This window comes from Cupressus sempervirens, chromosome 2 (genome assembly GCF_028749045.1).
Source record: "Cupressus sempervirens isolate cs-2001-9-10 chromosome 2, ASM2874904v1, whole genome shotgun sequence".
In the NCBI taxonomy this organism is placed as follows: Eukaryota; Viridiplantae; Streptophyta; class Pinopsida; order Cupressales; family Cupressaceae; genus Cupressus; species Cupressus sempervirens.
Window position 1 is genome coordinate 89,442,968 of NC_143119.1, and position 20,851 is coordinate 89,463,818.

Consider the following 20,851-nt stretch of genomic DNA (forward strand, 5'->3'; position numbering starts at 1 on the left):
CCTTTTCCATTTTCATGGCTGATTTCCATCTTGGCTTTAATCTTACTAATAGCACATTGGAAATTTGAGGTGCAATTTTATTAGGGGAATACTTCCATTTTTCAATCTTGGTTAATACCAACTCCTCAATCTGCATCTTCTCAGCATCTATTCTGGTCTTATACTATAATGCTTTGAAATTGGTTATACTGACACCTTCTTCCAATTGCTTCAATCTTTCCTAGAAGGTGAGAGGGGGCTTATTAAACACAACTTCACTGCCACCTTTCTTCTTGGATCTTCTTGAGAATACTGTCGTGAAGGGCTTGGGTGGCTTGGTGATAATCACCTTGCCTTTCTTCTTTGTAGGCTCTTCTTCCTTTTCTGATTCCTATTCATTCTCAAATTCCTCCTCATCTTCACCTTTTCCCTTAGTAATCATAAGAGGGGAACTTTCTATTTTCAATTTTGATATCGTCCTCTTTCCTTTATTCACTGCTTGTGGAAGCTTGATCTTAAGTTCTATTCTTGCTTTATCTTCATCATAGGTTCCAAAGAGAGGTGCCTTTGGATCTACAGGCTCATTTACTAGGGTGTCAATTATTTATTTTTCCTCATCAATGTTAGCCTCATAAGGAAGAGGTTTTACCCATACTATTCTAGGCCTTACTGCTTAGATGTATACTCTGTCACTATCAACCATAAAAAAAACATCATCCTTGTAGTCTTGAACCAATTTCTGTGGTATCCTGAACCTATTATTCATCTTTTCCTTGAAAGATTCAAAATAATTATCCATGAGGCTATCAAAATTTTCACCCATTTCAGCTATAAACTCATTAATCTAATATAAGACTGGCGTGTTTTTTCTCGATACAACTGTGCCTTTAGAGGGGAAAAACTTTTAAACATAGAAGAACAAAAATGTCAACAATGAGCCAAATTTGTATGGATTATTCTTTGAAGTCCTAATACTTACCATATTCTTGTTCAGTTGTTTCAACATCAAATTTTCCAAGTCATATGCCAAATTCTTCTTAACAACCATATAGGCCAGGTTAACTGCTTCACACGACACACTATTGGGTTGACTTGAGTTGTAAATCTTATGAGCTATGACATGAATGCCAAATTTGAGTTCTATGTATCATATGATACTAATTTAAAATCCTCTACCATCCCACTTGGCTAGGGTTTTCTTCTTAAGCTCATCTTGACCTAGGGTTTTTGTGACTTTTGCCTTTGTAAGCATAGGGAGACTAGTAATGTGATGAATCATTTTCTTTTTAATTAAAATTAGCTACTCTAACTGTAGAACAAGAATTAGTATGCAAAGAACATTAAAAAATAAAGTAAACATTCACAAACCAAAAACTAAATTCACATATATGCTTAGACAAAGAAAGAGAACAAGAAGTGCAAACCTCACAAGAGAAAACACTCCATGCTTTCTTGATTCTGTAGATGTGTCCTTTTGCTATGGATGTATGCTCAAGATGCTCAAAAGCTGCTTCAATGGAGATGGGTAATGGAAAATTGGTATCTTTGTGAGCTCTCAATTTGGCATTATAAGGGTATGGTTGATGGCTTTGGTTCTCAAAATAGCATGGTAACTTTAGCTCAAAGATTGTTGATGAAATGGCTTGGGATGGGATTCAATTTATAGGCTAAGGGGTAGAGGGATGGAGGGCTTAGATGCAAGGATGGATGAAGGCTTAAGGAGGGCTAGGATGCACTCAAAGGAGAGCACATGGATTGTGCTTGTTTAGCACCAATGGGAAGGTGACACTTGTCACAAGGAGGATGAGTGTGAGAGGGTAGGGTAAAGGGTTCGTTAAAGGCATGATGAGTGGGGTTGAGTATGTAAGAGGGATGTAAGAGGAATGAGTGTGGAAGAGGGAAGAGTGTGTAAGATGGATGTAAGAGTCATGAGTGGGCTTGTAAGAGTCTTTTATGTTTTGTAAGAGCACTCATGACTTAGTGGTTGGGTTTTTTGAGGGGAGACTTTGGTTTGGATTAGGAAAGTCTTAAACTTGTTTAAGGAATGTGACAACATTAGGGGGTGGATTAGGCTTGGGTTTAGGATTAGATTAGGGATGTTAGAGATGCACAAGTGGATGGCATTAATGAGGGTGGGTGAGTTAGTGGCTAAGCTTGGTTAGTATGGGTGGATGGGGTGGATTAGGCTAAATGGAGGATTAGAGATAGGTTAGGGGTTTTTGAATTTGAGTATTTCATTTATCAAATAGATTTATTTAATAAATGGGGATTTTTGGAATTAGATAAGAGAAAAGGATTTAATTGATAAATAATAGATTATTTGATTTATCAATTAGGACTATAGATGATTAATTAAATTAATCAACTAGGGGATGACAAAGGATTAATTAAATAGAAATTTAATTAATAATGCCTTTTTAGATAACTAAATAGGATTACTAAAATAGTGTAATAAAATTTAGGTGTCTACATTTTGCCCCTCTTTGACATAGTGTTGAGACAACACTATTTCAAAGAAGTTTGAATGAAGATGACACGAGGAAGATGTTTTAGCAAAAAGGTTGCCCCAGTCTCGAATAAGAAGAGGAGAGACTAGACTTAGATGATGCCCCCTCAAGAAGGCGGTGGGGAGAGAAATGAGGCTCGACGACTTCTTGAAAAGTACAAGAAACTGAGACGAGCTGAGACGTAGGCTGGCGAAGAGAAGGGGCTGAATTAGCTCAAACTCTCACTACGGGAGAATGATAAAGGGAAATTAGAGGCACAATAGTAAAGCAAGCTTAAGACTTTCCAGGATTGGGGGGGGGAGATGGAGGAGTGGAGCTCTATAAAAGGAATCCATGGTAGGGAGATGGATGATAGAATGATAAAGCTAATGCAACAGGATTTCAAAGAGTCAGACTGACAGAAGATGGGTTTCGTAGATCCCTAGGACTAGGATTGTGGATCTCGAAAGATGAGGCTTGGTGGATTGATTTGATTGGTGGATCCCTAAGACTAGGATTGTGGATCCCTAAAGCTAAGCGTGAGGAGTGATTCAAAGAGATACAGATACATAAGCTGGGGTAGGAGCGACAGATGTAGGATGTGGATGGGGTATAATGGAGATGAAGGGAATCCATTGAAGCTTTTTTGAGCGGGGGGATACTTCAAAGAGAAGTACCACCATGTAGTTGAGCACTAGATTTGCTATAGGACTGTTGGTTAATTGCCAAGGTTACCAAGAACATCAAGGCCTTTTCACCAACTATCCAGAGGACTGACGAACTGACTCAAAAAAAACACGCAAGGATTGCCCCAGTATCACACATGAATCCCAGAGGAAGCAGTGTGGAAACGACACTAGGTAACCCACAAGAAGAAAAAGAAAACAAGCAAAAGACCTGATCAAGACCTTACGCTCTAATTGCCCCATTCACAGCATACCATGATATGGAATATCGTGGCAACCTTGAGGAGGGAACAAGGAGATTGCTTGGAAAAGATATTTCAAGACCCAAAAGGGAAGATCCCAAATCAAAAGAAAGTGAAAATCCAAAAGAGAACTATTTGGAAATGAGATGGGTAGGACGAGGTACTAACAAACCAAGATCAGACATGAGGAAAGCTATATCCTGCAAGAATCTATCAGAGAGCACCTAAGCTAATGGATCTGGATGAGTGATGCATCTGGGAAGCTGAACTAAGAAGGATAACACTTTGGTGACAGGAGATCTAGCTAAAGGATGCATTGGAATATCTAACCAAGGTGTGCGATGTGTGCAAGATGTTGACCAAGGATGAACTAACACGAAAGCCAGATAGATACAATGATACTAAGCTAAAGAGGATGTACAAGCTGACAGACCAAGATATGTTACAAATGTACAAGTTTTTTCATGTTTTGGTTTTTTGTGAGATGGAAATGTTTGTGAAGGATGGGATGTCTATAATAGTTGATAGGTGGATAGGTAGATGGTTTGTGAAAAGCTTAAGGAAAATGGGATTCTGTGTGTGCATGTGATAGGATACAGGCTAGGATACAAGATTATTTACAAGCTGGAATATGGTACAAGCTTTGGACAAGATTCAGATATATACAAGGTATGGTACAAGATTTACAAGGTATAATACAAGCTTTGGTATGAGATTTACAAGCTGTACAAGAGGTATTGACAAGCTCCATCAGATTTTGGATATTTGATTGGAACACCAAGGGAACGAGTAGGTGTTTTATGAGATGGTGGGTGGATGGATGAGGGATAGGATAGTGATAGATAATGGATTAGTCTTTAGCACACAAGGCGCCTGAATTACCAAGTTTTCACCAAGGTACCTATCCAAGGTGCTTGAATTGCCAAGTTTTCACCATTGGATGCTTATTTCTCTTTACTATTTTTTTTTGTATTTTTCAAAAGCTGGGTATACCAAAGATCTTCAAGCATAGAACTTCTTGAGATGAATGATGTTAGTGGGATCATTCAAGAGTTCTCCTTCTGGTGTAGATAATTGATAGGCTTTGGAGCCAAAGGAGGCAGTAACCACATAGGGACCAAGCCATGTAGGTTCAAACTTGCCTTTCTTTTCTTGATCTGCTTAGACTTTCATATTTTCTTTGAGGACCATATCACCTGGCTGAAAGTGTCATGGGAGCACCTTCTTGTTGAAATTCCTTTTGAAATGAGTTTGGTAGACTATGAGATGGTCATAGGCTTGTTGTCTCTTCTTGTCTAAGAGATCTAGCTGGGTGAGTCGAGCTACTCTGTATTCTTCATCTGAGATTTGCCCTCGCAAAGATATGCGTAGTGAGGGAAGTTCAACTTCTATAGGTAATACCACTTTGGCACCATAGACTAGGGAGTATGGAGTTGTGCCTGTGGATGTACAGAAGGAAGTTCAATAGGCCCATAGAGCCAGATTTATTTGAAGGTGCCAATCACGGCCGGAATCATTGACAACTTTCTTTAAGATTTTTAGGAGGGTTTTATTAGTTGCCTCTGCCTGGCCGTTACCTTGTGGGAAATATGGGCTAGAAAAGCGGTGATGGATGCAGAGGGAAGTGCATAATTCTTCCATGTTGAGATTTTCAAAGTTACCTCTGTGGTCAGTGAAGATGGTGGATGGGATGCTGAAGCGGCAAACAATGTGGTACAAGATGAACTTGGAGACCTGAACTCCTATAGCTGAGACTAGGGGGACTGCTTCCACCCACTTAGTGAAATAGTCTATAGCTGTTATTATCCATTTATGTCCATCAGATGAGAGAGGGGTGATAGTTCCAACTAGATCAAGGCCCCAACAAGCGAAAGGCCAAGGTGGTGCAATAGGTTGTAGATCTTGTGCTGGAGTGTGCACAAGATTTGCATGCTGCTGACATGGGAGACACTTTCTAACAAAGTCACAAGAGTCTTCTTCAATGGTAGGCTAGTAGTAGCCTGCTCTAAGGATTTGTCATGCTAGGACAATACCACTCGTGTGGGCATCGCAAAGTCCAGAATGTACTTCTTTTAATGCCATCACGACCTCATTTTCATCTAAACATCGAGAGAGAGTATTGTGATAACCCCGATGATATAGGGTATTGGCTATGATAACATAGCGAGATGATTTTTGAATAAGGTTCTGGCATTGGGTGCGTGTGAGGTGAGGGGATATGATACCATTGTTAAGGTAAGCGTGAATTTCATGGTACCAAGGGGATTGGGGACCAACCAAGATATAAACATGGTTTGAATCCTCATTCGCATAAGCTGGTGTGAGGAGTTGCTCAACTAAAAACTCATACTGTGTAGCTTCTTGGGGAATTTCCAAGAGCGAGCTGATAGTGGTCATGGCATCTGCTGCCTTGTTCTGCATTCGAGGCACTTGTGTAAACTAAAGCTTTGTAAAATGCTGGGTCAGCTGATCAACTAGCTCTTTGTAGGGTAATAGCTTTTCATCTTTGGTTTGATATTCATTTAAGACTTGTTTGATGATGAGTTGGGAATCACCAAAGACTTGTAACTCAGTGATATTCCATTCTGCAGCTATCCTTAATTCTGCTACAAGAGCTTGATATTCTACTATATTGTTGGTGCTAGGGAATTGTAGCTTGAAGGCTTTTGGAATGTAATCTCCTTGAGGTGTAACTAATAATATTCCTGCCCCTGATCCATGAGAGGTGTATGAGCCATCAAAATAAAGCTTCCATGGGGGCTGTTCTTCAATTAGGCAGATATGCTCATCTGGAAATTGTGTGAGCAAAGGATATGCATCTACTAGAGGTGCATCAGCTAGGTGATCTGCTATAGCTTGCCCTTTGATTGCCTTTCTGTCCACATACTGGATGTCAAACTCACTTAGTAGCATAACCCATTTGGCCAAACGGCCTATAAGTGCTGTTCTGGAGAGCATATACTTGAGAGGGTCAATCTTCGAGACTAGTTGGATGGTATGACTTAGCATGTAGTGGCGAAGCTTTTGAGTTGAGAAAACAACTGCCAAACAAGCTTTTTCCATAGGAGTGTAATTGAGTTCACAACTAACTAGGGTTCTACTGATATAGTAGATGGCTCTCTCTCTGCTATAATCATCATGTTGTGCTAGAAGTGCCCATAGGGCAGTAGGTGTTGCTGATATATACAAGATCAAGGGACGACCAGGAACTGGTGGAACCAAGATAGGGGGATTGGTGAGATATTGCTTGAGCTGATCGAAGCTACGCTGACATAAAAGATCCCACTTGAAGTTCTCATTCTTCTTGAGCAAGTGTGAAAACAGTGTACACTTATCTGCAAGTTGGGAGATGAAGCGCCGAACAGATTGAAGTTTTCCTTGAAGAGAGCAAAGCTGTTGTAGTGTCTGGGGAGGAGGCATGTCTAAGATAGCCTTGACCTTTTTGGGGTCGATCTCTATACCTCGCTTAGAAACTATGAAGCCTAGAAGCTTGCCAGATGTAACTCCAAAGACACACTTCTTGGGATTTAGCATGAGATGATATTGGGCCAACCTATCAAAGACTTTCTCCAGGTCAGCAAGATGATCCATGAAGGTGTGAGATTTGACTAGGATATCGTCGACATAATCCTCCAAAATGCTATGGATAAGATCATGGAAAATGGCTGTCATAGCTCTTTGATAGGTAGCCCCAGCATTCTTTAGGCCAAAAGGCATCATGGTGTAGCAACAGGTTCCCCAAGGGGTAGTGAATGCTGTCTTATGCTGGTCCTCTTCTGCAATCTTGATTTGATTATACCCGGAAAATCCATCCATAAGGGACAGAATTTCATGTCTAGCTATAAGATCTACAATCATATCTATGTTGGGCAAGGGAAAATCATCCTTTGGACAAGCTTTGTTAAGATCTCTAAAATCAGTGCAGATTCTGATGTCACCGGAAGGCTTAGTGACAGGGACCATGTTGGAGATCCATTCTGAGTAGTCAATAGGTCGGATAACCTTAGCAGCTAACATTCTTTCTAGTTCAGCTTTGACTAGTAATGCCACCTTGGGGTGCATTTTTCTAAGCTTTTGTCTGACGGGCTTGATCTTTGGATCGACTGCAAGATGATGAACTAAAAGCTTTGGATCAAGTCCTGGCATGTCCTGATATGACCATGCAAATCGGCCAATGTTCTCTCATAAAACCTCAAAGAGGAGGTCAGCTTGGTCTTGTGATAGGGATGCAGTAATGTGAACAATTTTAGGGATCTCTGAAGAACCAATGTTGACTTCTCTAGTACCCTCTATTAGAATAGAAGACACCTCTGGTCGATTATCTTGAGGAGGCAATACTAAATCCTCATGTTCTGCTTGTGGCTCTGGATTTTCTTGCTAAGGGGTTCTCTTTGCTACCTTAGCTAGTCCCGGTTTTACCTTAGTTCCAGTTTTGGGTGTATCGAAACTAGGTTGGGGATTTTCCCCAAAATACCCCTTGGGATCTAGCTTGTAGATGTAGGCAGAATCTGGCTTTGTCTTCTTATGAGGAGTTTTGGCTCCCATGAATCTTAGAAGTGCTTCCTCTGATGCGAACTCATCAATATGTATGACACTTGGTTGGTCCCAATCTATGAGTTGTGGACGAGCAAGTGGTAGGTCAATGAGATGGATGGATAGTTCTCAGAGAACAGAGTCTCCTAGGAAGATTTGGTCTAGGATATCGTCGTAGGCTCTCTTTTCAACTTCCTCAGGAATGTCTTTGATTTCGACAAGGTCGCGGTGGATGTTCGAAAAAGCATGACCGTTCTCGTTGGTGCCCCCAGTTATGGGTATGCCAAAGCCAAGACCTGACTTTATTTCCCAATTATGTGCTTTGATGGGACATTGCATGCCCCTTTCTTCTGGTCCTAGTCCACCTCCTTGATAGTTCCATTTTTCAGTGATGAGCTTATGTTTTTGGGGATGCTTCTGGCTGAAGTGATCAAGGCGTGCTTGATTTCTTGGAGGTGCATCCTTATGTAGCCAATTGTTGATATCTGGAGTAAGCTCCTCATGAAGAGGGGTTTTTGAGGACACAAAGGTGGTTGGGACAAACTGTTTGTATCGAGGAGGTGGAATCTCCTTAGCTTTGTGATATGTTGGCCGTCCATGGGTATGTGGATCAAGTGGGATTGCTCCGACAGCAAATGCATCTGATAGACTATATTCTCCACAACCTTTGTTGTTGATCTTTACAGTAGATAGGGTGGAGGCAAGGATGGTTTCTGCGTCATTACAAGTGTGGGATGAGCTGGTGATGGCTGTACCGATGTCTATTCCAGGGCAATGGTTTGCATATGAAGCGTCAACTGCATTGCAGTAAGCAAAGGGTTCTGGATCGGCATGGATGGTTACCTCAGTGCCCTGATGCAGAAATTTGATGCACTGATGGTAGGTGGATGGAACGGCCTTCATAGCATGAATCCATGGGCGATCAAGGAGGATGTTAAATGGTAGGTTTAGATCAAAAACATGGCAAACTATCTCTTGAATGACTGGCCCAACCTTGATTGGTAGCAAAATAGTCCCTTCTGTGGTCCTTTCCAAGTTGTCATAAGCTTTGATGTTGATAACCTCACTGATCATATCTGCCTCAGTATACCGAGCTTGTTTTATGAATTTTAGGGTGCAAATGTTCAAGGCTGATCCATTATCTATCATTACTCTTTTCACGGCAAAATTGGATACCATGATGGCTATGCGAAGTGGAAGGGTGTGATCTGGCTCAACCGCGGGTATGTCAGTGGGTTTGAAAGATAGGGCACATGAGGATGAAAGGTGTTCAACAAGATTACAAAAATCAGTAGCATTGATATCAGAAGGGACACGGGATTCTATGAGAGCACTATCAAGGATGTCTTTGTACACAGGACTAGTGCGGAGAAGGTCTAAAATGGATATTTGGGCTGGCATGTTCCCAAGGTGTTCCAAGATATTGTACCAGCTTTTTGATGGAGCTGATAGTGTTGATGAAACTGGTGGGCCTGCAATGTTAAATCGCACTCTTCGAGTGGTGACTGCACACTCATTGTCTGGTCCTCGAATATTGATAACATTGACAAAAGGCTCTTTCTTAGATATACAACCTATAAGGCTACCATAGTCTATATAGGATGAAGTGTGGTCATTGTTCTTCCCATGCTGTTGGTTTGGCTGGCAGTTGTTGGTGTTGTTTTGGATAGGTGCTTTTCCAGGATTTTGGTTGTTGTGTGGAGGAAAAGCATTTTGATAAATTTGTAAGCCTGCATTGGGAGAGGTTTGGGCGCCAACAGTGATTTCTTTCTGATCAATGAGGTCTTGCACATAGTCTTTCAGTTTCATGCATCTGAGGGTGGTGTGACCGTTTACCCTATGGAACTTGCAATACTCATTGTCCTTGTACCATGCAGCTTTGGATTGGCTTGGATCGATTTGCTAGGTAGGAGGAAATTTGATGAGGTTTTCCTTAGCCAATTTCTCAAAAATAACATCCAATGGCTCACCAAGGGGTCTATAGTTTCTAGGTGCAGGTTGGAATCTAGGCTTTTGCCTTGCAGCTACATTGATGGCATTAGCTTGATTGTTAGACCCTTGAAAGTTGGGTCTTGTATTGTGGTTTTGATAGCTTTGGTTATTTCGTTGTTGGTAATTGATAGCTTGTTGGTTGTTTGTTTGATATGGTGGGTTAGACTGGTTTTGAGAAGGACCGACGATATTCACATGTCTGGTGTCAGTAACCCCATCTGTTGCAACATGCTTTTTTTTGTTCCAATACCTAGACTTGTCATTGGAATGTGATTGATTTTGGTTGGCCTCTTTGTAAATCTTTACCACACCATCTTTGATGAGCCCTTGCTCAAGGATCATTCCTTTCTCTTTGATATCCTTATAGGTCTGCAAATAGTTCATGGTCATGTGGTGGGCCAAGCTGGGATGTGCATTATCAATAAACATTTTCACCACATGGCGTTCTGGCAAGGTGCAGGATATGCGGGTGGTAAGGGTTTTCCATCTTTGCAGGTATTCGGCAAGGCTTTCTCCACCTTTTTGCTTGGTGTGGACAAGATCAACTATTGATAGCTCTATTTCAACAAGATGGGCATATTGGGCTACAAATGCCTTAGATAATTCAGCAAAATTTTTAATTGTGCCATAGGGGATTCTATAAAACCATTCAAGAGCTAGTCCAACCAAGCTTTTGGGAAAAAGGCGCAAGAGGAAGACATCATTGTATGCCACGTCCTGGCAATGCATGTAAAATTCTTTGATATGTGTGACAGGGTCTCCTTTTCCTCTGAATTTGTCAAATTTAGGTACCTCAAAGTGTTTGGGAAATGGTGTCGTGGTAATGGCTCTATCAAATGGGTAAGGACACACATTCTCAAACTTGAATGTCTTTGGATCATTCCCTTCTTGGATGGCTTTCAGAGCTGTCTTCATTTGCTCCCACTCTGAATTGATAGGTGATGGTTGGGGTGCCCCCAATGTAGGAGTGCCTTGAGATAGGTATGTGCTGGATGGGGCCACTGAATATGGATGGCTGTGAGGGATTTGCTGATAGGGATTGTACATTTTTTGGGCAGCTGCATGGTGGATGACGAGTTGTTGAGGGGGAGGTGGCACATATTGCTGCATGTGCTGCGAGGCTTGTTGTTGATATGGGATTTGAGGTTGGGATTGAGGAACATAAGTTGGCTGTGGGATAAATGGATTGCTTTGTGGAGGTAAGGTATAAGATGGTTGTGAGGCTTGGGGAAAGGATCAGAGGGCTTGTGGGGTTTGACCAATATATGTGGGTTGTGCCCCCATTTGGGATGGTATCTGCAAATAATTGGTGGTTGGCTGGGGTGGTGGATTACCTCCTAGAAGTGGCATTGAAAAGTAATTGGTAATTGGAGGTAATGGATTAGTTGGTGGTGGAGGTGGTGGGAATTGAAAGCTTGGGAATGGAACTGATGGGGTTTGATAGCTTTGTGGCTGGATTTGGAAGCTTGGTAGAGTGGTGGCGGGAGCTGGGGTCATTTGGGAGCTTGGTAGAAAATTGGTAGTAGCTTGTGGGATTTGATATCTTTGTGGAGTGAGGGTAGTAGCTTGTAGATTTGTGGCTAATGATATTGAGCTCCCAAGACCTAATGGAAATGATGGGATTGTGTTCTGGGCTACAGTGAACAAGCTGGGGGTGATGAAAGGTTGATTACTTGGCCCCATGGGTGACATCCCTATTGTATATTGTTGAGGTTGGCCAAAGATGCTAGCACTGATTTGGGAGATGGGTGGATTTGGAAGGCTGGGTTGGGGAGCAGCAGCAATAGTGAAGGGGGTGAACGGTGAGATGTTTTGGGTAAAGGGGGTTTGGAGCGGAGAGGTATGAACCAAGGATGGAGTGGTGGTGGCTGGGTTGGCTTGCGGCACGAAGATTTCAACTTGGGTGGATGATGGTATGTTTGGGTCTGTTGGGTCATATGGATTGGCTGGAGGCTCTTCTTTTGGAATAAATTGAGGATAATTTGGATCATAAGAGCCTATGGGTGGTGGCAGCTGCCCAAACAATGTGTGAGATGGATCTGATAATGGAGGGGGTCTTCCAAAGTCAAAGGTTCCTACATTGTCCCTTCGAAAATTAGCCATGATTGTCTCTTTGTTTTTGTCTATAATGGCATTTACCAATACTGCATTTCCTGGTTGGTTCATGAAAGCTTCAATGTCAGTAGGTGATGGCATAGCTGGCTCTGGGCTGAAGGATGGCTGAGTGCTCAAGGGGGGTGAGGTTGTTCGATCTAAATGATAGGGCTCCATTATTTCTTTCTTCTTGGCTAAGCGAGTGACGGGTGGCATGAAAAATGCTCCTAGGGATGAGATGCAATAATGCTGATGGATGCAAAAGGTGGAAGGCTTTTCTATGCAAATGATTTCCTAGGTTGAGGCAAAGCTATATGAAAAAACCTAAGGAGGATTGGGTTGGGAATTCTAACTTCAAAGATATGTTGTCAAAGCACAAAAGGTCTGCTTTCCTATGTGCAAGCTTGGTGGTGATTGTGTCAACTTAAGGATAGAATGATGATCCTTTAGGAAGAACACGAGATTGACCACTTGTGAATCCCAACCTTTAGCTCAAGGTGATGAGGGATAACAAGTGACATAGCTAGATTACCCTAGACAAAGCTCTGTCAAAGGGATAACCTTGGTGAGATTGGTGGATTTGGAAGATTTTAGGAATGGCAAAATTTTAGCAAGGTGACAACAATTTTGAAAGCTTAGATGTACAGATTTTTGATTACTGGCTAGATGGTATGATTCTAAATGAGATGGATGAGCTAATAATGCTTAAGGGGATAACCTAAGATGGCTGGCTTTTCTACAAAGATGACTCTAGGGTGAAGCTTATCCAAGAAGATGTGGAGAAACAAGGGTGTCTAATAATAGAAATCATGCCTAGTTGGTAAGGCATAAGCACGATTAACGCCTGGATGTTGGCTAAATTTGATGGTGCGCTCTAATCAGGCCTCTTGAAGTGCTTCGTTGGTAGCTTTGTCCTCTACTTTGTGGAGTTTGGAAATTCGCAGGCTTGGTGTTATTTCTTTTCTCTTGGCTGAAAGTTCTTGGTATGCTAGAGATGGCTTGAGTTTGACCTTGTGAAACTTCTGTTTGGGTTTGGGTTGTTCCGACATAAATTTCTAAATTTTCTTGGCTTTGGGAGATTCTGGTTGTTTTGCTTCAACTTGTTCAACTTCTAAAATAGGTAGTGACTATGCTAAGTGTGCCCTAAGCTAGGATTGACCAAGTTTGGCAAACATTCATTCAACAAGTAAAATAAAAACAAGCAATAGATAGGAACACCCAGATAGAAGTTTGTGGTTCTCAGAATGTGATACTTGCACCGATGAGTGTGTATGTTCTACAAATTTTTTGATCAGTCACTCCAAACACATTAACATCCTAGATGGTTTTTTGCAAGGCTGACAGTTGGTTTAGCTAGGGAGTCCTCGATATACGCAAGGTACGTGAGGCCCAAATCTGTAGATGAGACCAAAAAGATGTCACATAGCCGAGAGGAGCGGTAACCCACTTCTCCTCTTTCACTTCTCAAGGGTATAAAGTTCCTTGAGGCTTAGCCCGAATGACAAAATCTTGATCCCAAGAGAGGTGTCTTTCGATTCACCTCTCAATTTTTATACTCCGCCGGAACGCTGGAGTTGAGGTCGTCCAAGGGGTGATGAAATCCCCAAGCAGGCCTCCTAAAAAGAAACAAGGTTTTGGATCCTAATCTTATGCACCCAAGATGGTCTCGAAAGATGACAAGGGGAGAGAAGACTTGGATGACCTTGGGCTAAAAAAAATGCTTGTTCTTTTACCAACTGACTCTTATGTGTGCTAATCTAGACTTTGCAAGCACTCATGTTTAAGAGACAATGTTCAATTCCAACTTGAAGCACCAACAAAAGTAAATCAATCAAAGAATGTAAACAATAAGAAGAGTTAGGGTCAACAAAAGAAAACTCGCGCGCCCGAAGGCCCTCCACGTCAAGTATCGATTAATTTTCTTTAAGGCATTCAAGATTGAGTGTGAGTTTGTTTTAAGCCCAAAACAAAAGTGTGTGAGATTTGATTTCAAGCACGCACCCAGAGGCTCTCCATGTCAGTTGTTGTTCAATTTTAGTGCCCAAACTTGAAGTGTGATCGATTTAATCTAGAGTTTTGGCCATTTAAGAATTTTGATAAAGTTAAAGCAAACGTTCAAAGACCAAGTGAGTGAGTTAGATTGTGGAACATTTAACACCTTTTTCAAGTAGACCCATCCCCATAAATGGCACAGAGATTGCAACCAATGGTTAATATTTGATGGGTGATTAGAAAAGAGGTGAGTCCAAGGAACTACTCAAATTGATTTTTGTAAATTTGTATTTTAACTTAACAAAGTTTCTTAAATGTCCAAAAATCAAACTTTACCTAGATTGCATGTGAAAAAGAGATTTGTTTTGTTCAATTTTAGAAGCTCCAAATGAAGTGTTTGATATTGTAATGGTTAATTGATCCTTGGCATTCAAGATTGGATTTTTTGTTTTAAGCATGCATTCCAAGGAAAGTTGATTTTAATCCATGACATTCAAGAGTGTGTTTTGAGCAACATTCATTCAATGGAAAATGTGTTTAACCATTCAAGTTCATTTTTTAAGCAACATGCATTCAAAGACAAATGGTTAAACATTCAAGTTTATTTTTTTAGCAACATGAAAACCTGCAAGAAACATGGTTAGTGGTTTCATATGTGCTCCAACCTACAATGAGACAAAAAAAAAAGCAATTTAGTTAGTTAGCTAAAATTTTCAAAAATGAGAGCTTAATTATGGGAAATTTTTTTAAAACTTTTTTTGCTATTTTTTCTATGCGTAAAAATGCTTAAAATGGTCTAAATCCTACAAAGTGCAGAAATAAAGATACGCTAGTATTCAAAGACAACAGAACAAATTTTGCGGCACAAAAAATAGGTGACAAGCAGAGACGCCGATTTGCGTAGATGCAGATTTTTGCAGACGATGATTTTCGCAGACGCGGATTTTTGCAGATGTCGATTTGCGCAGACGCGGATTTTTGCAGACGTCAATTTTTGCAGATGTGAATTTTTGCAGATGTCGATTTGCGCAGACGCGGATTTTCGCAGACGTCAATTTTCGCAGACGCAGATTTTCGCAGACAGAACAGGTTGCAGACGCCAAAACTGTGCCAAAAAAGCTGAAAAACGAGATTTTTTTTTTTTTTTAGATGGTATTTATTCTTCCTAAGTGCATTCTTTAACCTGCAAAAACAAGCAAAACACCCTCACAACACACTCAAACAAAAACAAACATTAGATGGTTAGAAAAATGACATATAGATGAAAATAGATGATTAAATGACCCATAGTGGGGTCCCATCGGGCGTGCCAAAATGTAGAACAAGAATTAGTATGCAAAGAACATTAACAAATAAAGTAAACATTCACAAACCAAAAACTAAATTCACATATATGCTTAGACAAAGAAAGAGAACAAGAAGTGCAAACCTCACAAGAGAAAACACTCCATGCTTTCTTGATTCTGTAGATGTGTCCTTTTGCTGTGGATGTATGCTCAAGATGCTCAAAAGCTGCTTCAATGGAGATGGGTAATGGCAAATTGGTAGCTTTGTGATCTCTCAATTTGGCATTATAAGGGTATGGTTGATGGCTTTGGTTCTCAAAATAGCATGGTAACTTTAGCTCAAAGATTGTTGATGAAATGGCTTGGGATGGGATTCAATTTATAGGCTAAGGGGTAGAGGGATGGAGGGCTTAGATGCAAGGATGGATGAAGGCTTAAGGAGGGCTAGGATGCACTCAAAGGAGAGCACATGGATTGTGCTTGTTTAGCACCAATGGGAAGGTGACACTTGTCACAAGGAGGATGAGTGTGAGAGGGTAGGGTAAAGGGTTCGTTAAAGGCATGATGAGTGGGGTTGAGTATGTAAGAGGGATGTAAGAGGAATGAGTGTGGAAGAGGGAAGAGTGTGTAAGATGGATGTAAGAGTCATGAGTGGGCTTGTAAGAGTCTTTTATGTTTTGTAAGAGCACTCATGACTTAGTGGTTGGGTTTTTCGAGGGGAGACTTTGGTTTGGATTAGGAAAGTCTTAAACTTGTTTAAGGAATGTGACAACATTAGGGGGTGGATTAGGCTTGGGTTTAGGATTAGATTAGGGATGTTAGAGATGTGCAAGTGGATGGCATTAATGAGGGTGGGTGAGTTAGTGGCTAAGCTTGGTTAGTATGGGTGGATGGGGTGGATTAGGCTAAATGGAGGATTAGAGATAGGTTAGGGGTTTTTGAATTTGAGTATTTCATTTATCAAATAGATTTATTTAATAAATGGGGATTTTTGGAATTAGATAAGAGAAAAGGATTTAATTGATAAATAATAGATTATTTGATTTATCAATTAGGACTATAGATGATTAATTAAATTAATCAACTAGGGGATGACAAAGGATTAATTAAATAGAAATTTAATTAATAATGCCTTTTTAAATAACTAAATAGGATTACTAAAATAGTGTAATCAAATTTAGGTGTCTACACTAACCATAATTGACAATTATGAACTTAGCTTAAGATATACCTAATCCATTTAATTTGAAAGTCTTGTGACAGGTGAGGAATGTGGGTTAAGCCTTTGTCTTCCAAGTGTTTATGGTCAAGTTTAAGAGTTCAATCCACACAGAGTTCACTTAGGGAACTATCCATTTCTAGGGTTCCTATCTCTTGAATTGTACATTTGAAATGAGTTCAAATGTCATTGATAAGAAGTACCTTTGGTGGAATCTTGGACCGAGCTCCATTGGGGTCAAGGTTTTTTGCAATCACTGGCACCAATTTGAAATTTGGAGCTTTCCACTTAACACCTCACACCAACATTTCAGATCCTTTCTTCACCTTGCTGCCACTACTACTAGATGCCATGATCACTTGGTAAACTATGAAAAACCTTTAAAAAACCTTTACTACAAATTATGTTCATGATCACTGGTATGCTTTGCAAATTGCTCTATTCTCAATATACTGAATTCATGGTGGAAATGAAGTCAAATTATTTCCTTATGATAAAAACTTCCCATTAATGCTCAGTACGATTAGAGCCATAATGACATAGTGCATGATAGCTTGTCATCCACTATTTGCATAGAATGCTTGGTAGAGGCTTGTAACTTGAAAACCAAACATAACCTTGATATTCCTGACTTCACTTGGTAGAGTCCATGGCCCAACCTTGCTCAATGATTACTGATGCTAAACTTTTGTGATCCCCTTATATCTAGAATATTGATTTGGATCTTTTCTTCCTTTCAATTGAAACTATTTAAGAAGTGAACTTGAAAATACAGTTCTAGTTCTTCCTTAAGAACTTAATTGGAAATGGTGGATTCACCCACTTCTTGAGTGACTTGACTACCATCACTTGAACTAGCTTGCTCAGTAGATTTAGGAATCCACTGTTGTCTCATCTAATTCCTAATGTTATCTACTTTTTCTTTCTTTTCATCTTCAACTCTACCTATATTCATGCAATTCTTAGCTATATGACCAAGTTCAGTACATGTGTAACATCTTATGGTAGTATCCTTTCTTCTCAAGTGATTTCTAACACAATTTATGCCAATGTGTCCATATTCTCCATAGTAATAACATCTACACCAAGTATTGTTGTCCTAACCAAAAATTGCCTTTACAAATTGTTCAACTAGATTGAATGGTTTGGATCTACATTTAGATGCCTTGTGACCTTGTTTCTTGCATTTGTTACACTTGCCTTCAAACTTTTGTTTCTCCTTGCATTCATTAGCTTTATGACCATGCTGACTGCAATTGTAGCATTTTCCATTGAATTTTTCCTTTCCATTACTCTAACATTTTTTTGATGTATGACCTATCTTACCATAGTAACTGCAAGTGGATCTTTGATTCCTTTGAGCACTTTGTTTGGAGGATTCACCTTCTTCTTTGTATCCAAGTCCTACTTTACCCTTTTTCTTGTAAAGATTCTATTCATTTTGCTAATTCCATTGATCGATGTTTGCTTGAGATTTCATTATTCTTTCATTGAGTTGCTTTTTAAAATTTAGATAAACTTTCATCCTTTCATTGATTTTCTTTTCAGTGTTTGAATCATTCCTTAACCTTTTATTTTTAGATCTCAGACTCATGATTTCTTCATTTGCATTGGAGAGATGATTGATAAGACTTTCTTGCTGAAGGGATTGATTTTGAATTTCATTGTTCCTTGCCTCCAAGTCTTCTTTTTCCTTATTTCTTTGTTTTAAGATTTCACACAACCTTATTGAATGAATTTCTTGTTCTCTTTTTAATTTTCTTACCTCTTCTTGTAGGGAGCCATTCTTTTCTAGAAGTTCTTTGATTTGCATCATTTGCTTCATCTGAATTGCTTAAGGGGAAAAAGTCTTCAATCTTCTCTTCAACATACTGGTGGTCATTCATCTATTTTGCAAGTTCTTTCCTTCTTTTTAGGGATTGAGAAAGATGCTCTTTTGCTTGCTTGAGTTGAGCTATGGCCATCTCTAGATCTAGCTTTTCATTATCAATAGCTTTGTCAAGTTTGAATATCTCCATTATCCTTGATCTTTGCTCAAGCTGTCAAACTTTATCCTGAGAACCATAATGCTCTAATACCAATTGTTGGAAATAATCAAGACTAGCTAGGTTACTGAGAGGGGAGGGGTGAATCAGCAACCTCAAAACTTTTGACAAATTCACCTCTTAATAACATAATCCATTTACCATTAATAGATCGAATCTACTACATGTATGAGAAATTGAAAGCTCAAAACACTTAGAACACAATATTTGGTGACCCAAAAACCTTTCAAATAGAAAGTAAAATTGAAGTGGGGATGATACCTACAAAACTTCAATACTGTAGTATAAAGTTGGCATGTTAAGGCTTACAATGATCACTTCTGATGATCTGCTCTGTTAGGAGCAATTTGTGATATCCCCAAAGTGGGTGCCTAACAGAAGGTGACATAGGTTTTTCCATGCGGTTTGTCACCACCACGTGTCCGGGGTCCTTGCCAGCGAGGTTGTCTTGGGGTTGCCACCTTAATGTGAGGAGGTGCCATTTACTAAAAGCCCAGACTATTAGTAAATGGCACCTGCCCGCATTATGGGGGCAACCCCAGGATAGCCTCGCTGGCGAGGACCCCAGACATGTGGTGGTGACAAACTGCACGGATAGACCTACATCACCTTCCATTAGGGGCCCACTTTGGGGACATCACAGCCCATCATGCTCTGTGATGTCCCCAAAGTGGGCTCCTAACCAGAAGGTGACATAGGTTTGTCTATGCGGTTTGCTGCCACCACGTGTCTAGGGTCCTCACCCTCAAGACCTTTGGCTTTGATACCAAGTTAGTAACCATTGCACCAAAAGCCCAGACTATTAGTAAATGGAACCTCCCTGCATTAACGGGGAAACCCAAGGACAGCTTCGCTGGCGAGGACCCCAGACATGTGGTGGAAACAAACTACATGGATAAACCTACATCACCTTTTGTGAGGGTCCCACTTTGGGGACATCACACAATTAGGACCACTAGGTCCACCTTGTTAGAGGTTTTACAAATATACAATGAAGTATGCACTTGGTAAAGAGATTTAAGAAAAGACTATTAAGTCCACTCTATTAAAGGATTTGAAGTTGATTGACATGTTGGCATGAAACAATAGATTTGACTTACAACTGAATTGTTGATTAAGATCTTTGAAGTATTGATCACCTCTTTGTGATAGATGTAACTTGACTACTCCTAATTTGACCTTGCAATACACTTTTCTTTGTTGCTGATTCACATTCACATGCTTATCATCACATTCACATTCTCTTCCATCAAAAACATTACTTCTATTAGGTATGATACAATACATTACATATATACTAACCCAATTCACATAATTACAAGGTTTGTCAATACAAAAGTTAACACCAATATTACTGGGTCAGCCCAAATGTAGAAACTAGGGTTCTAAAAATTGACTTGATGAATTTCTGATACACGACATCCACTATCATTACCTGGCATCATCATGCACTTGATAGAAGTAGAGGCTCGATTCATACTAATCACTTCAGCGTAGTTTCAAACTCAGTATACATTGGTGATTCGGTAGATACAGTGTCACTCGATAGAAATTGAATTCCATGTTTACCATGCCTGTACTTGGTAAATGATATCACTCAGTTAACACTATCTTCACATCACAAGAATTTATGACTTGGTAGACATTACAAAGCTTAATAACCATTAAACTACTCGGTAAGAGTTGTTGGACTTCACTCTGCCTGAATTCACTTGGTAACCACTGCAATGCTCTGTAAGAGCTGTGAAGCTTGGTAACCACTGAATTGCTTGGAAAACACTGAATATTGATCGAAGAGCTCGATAACCATGCATAATTTGAATAAGTGTTGTCACTAATAACAAACATGAATTAATGCCAACACTTGAATACAACATCTAGATATTCTTGTAGAGGTGGCCTCACAGAGCATATAAGCTATTCATTCATTGACAAGCCATTTTATTTCTCAGACCTCATCACTCACTCAACCCCAAGACCTTAATAATATAATCATTTTTTGTCATTTTTATGAATATTATTAAACCTTTCTTGAAATTTTATTTTTATTTTTTTAAAAACTAGGTGTAGTACATAGGCACCAAACAAATAAATGACTTTCTTTACATCAACAATTACTCTTATGTTGACATCATTAGTAAACACACCAAAAGATAGAAATATTCAGTTCTTAATACAATCAAAGATTCAAACACTAATCACAAAAATTTTGGGACTCATTTATAATGAAAATTTAGAAAAGTAATTGTACTTATTTACAAAAATATTAAAATGCATCATTTTAAATCACACAGCTA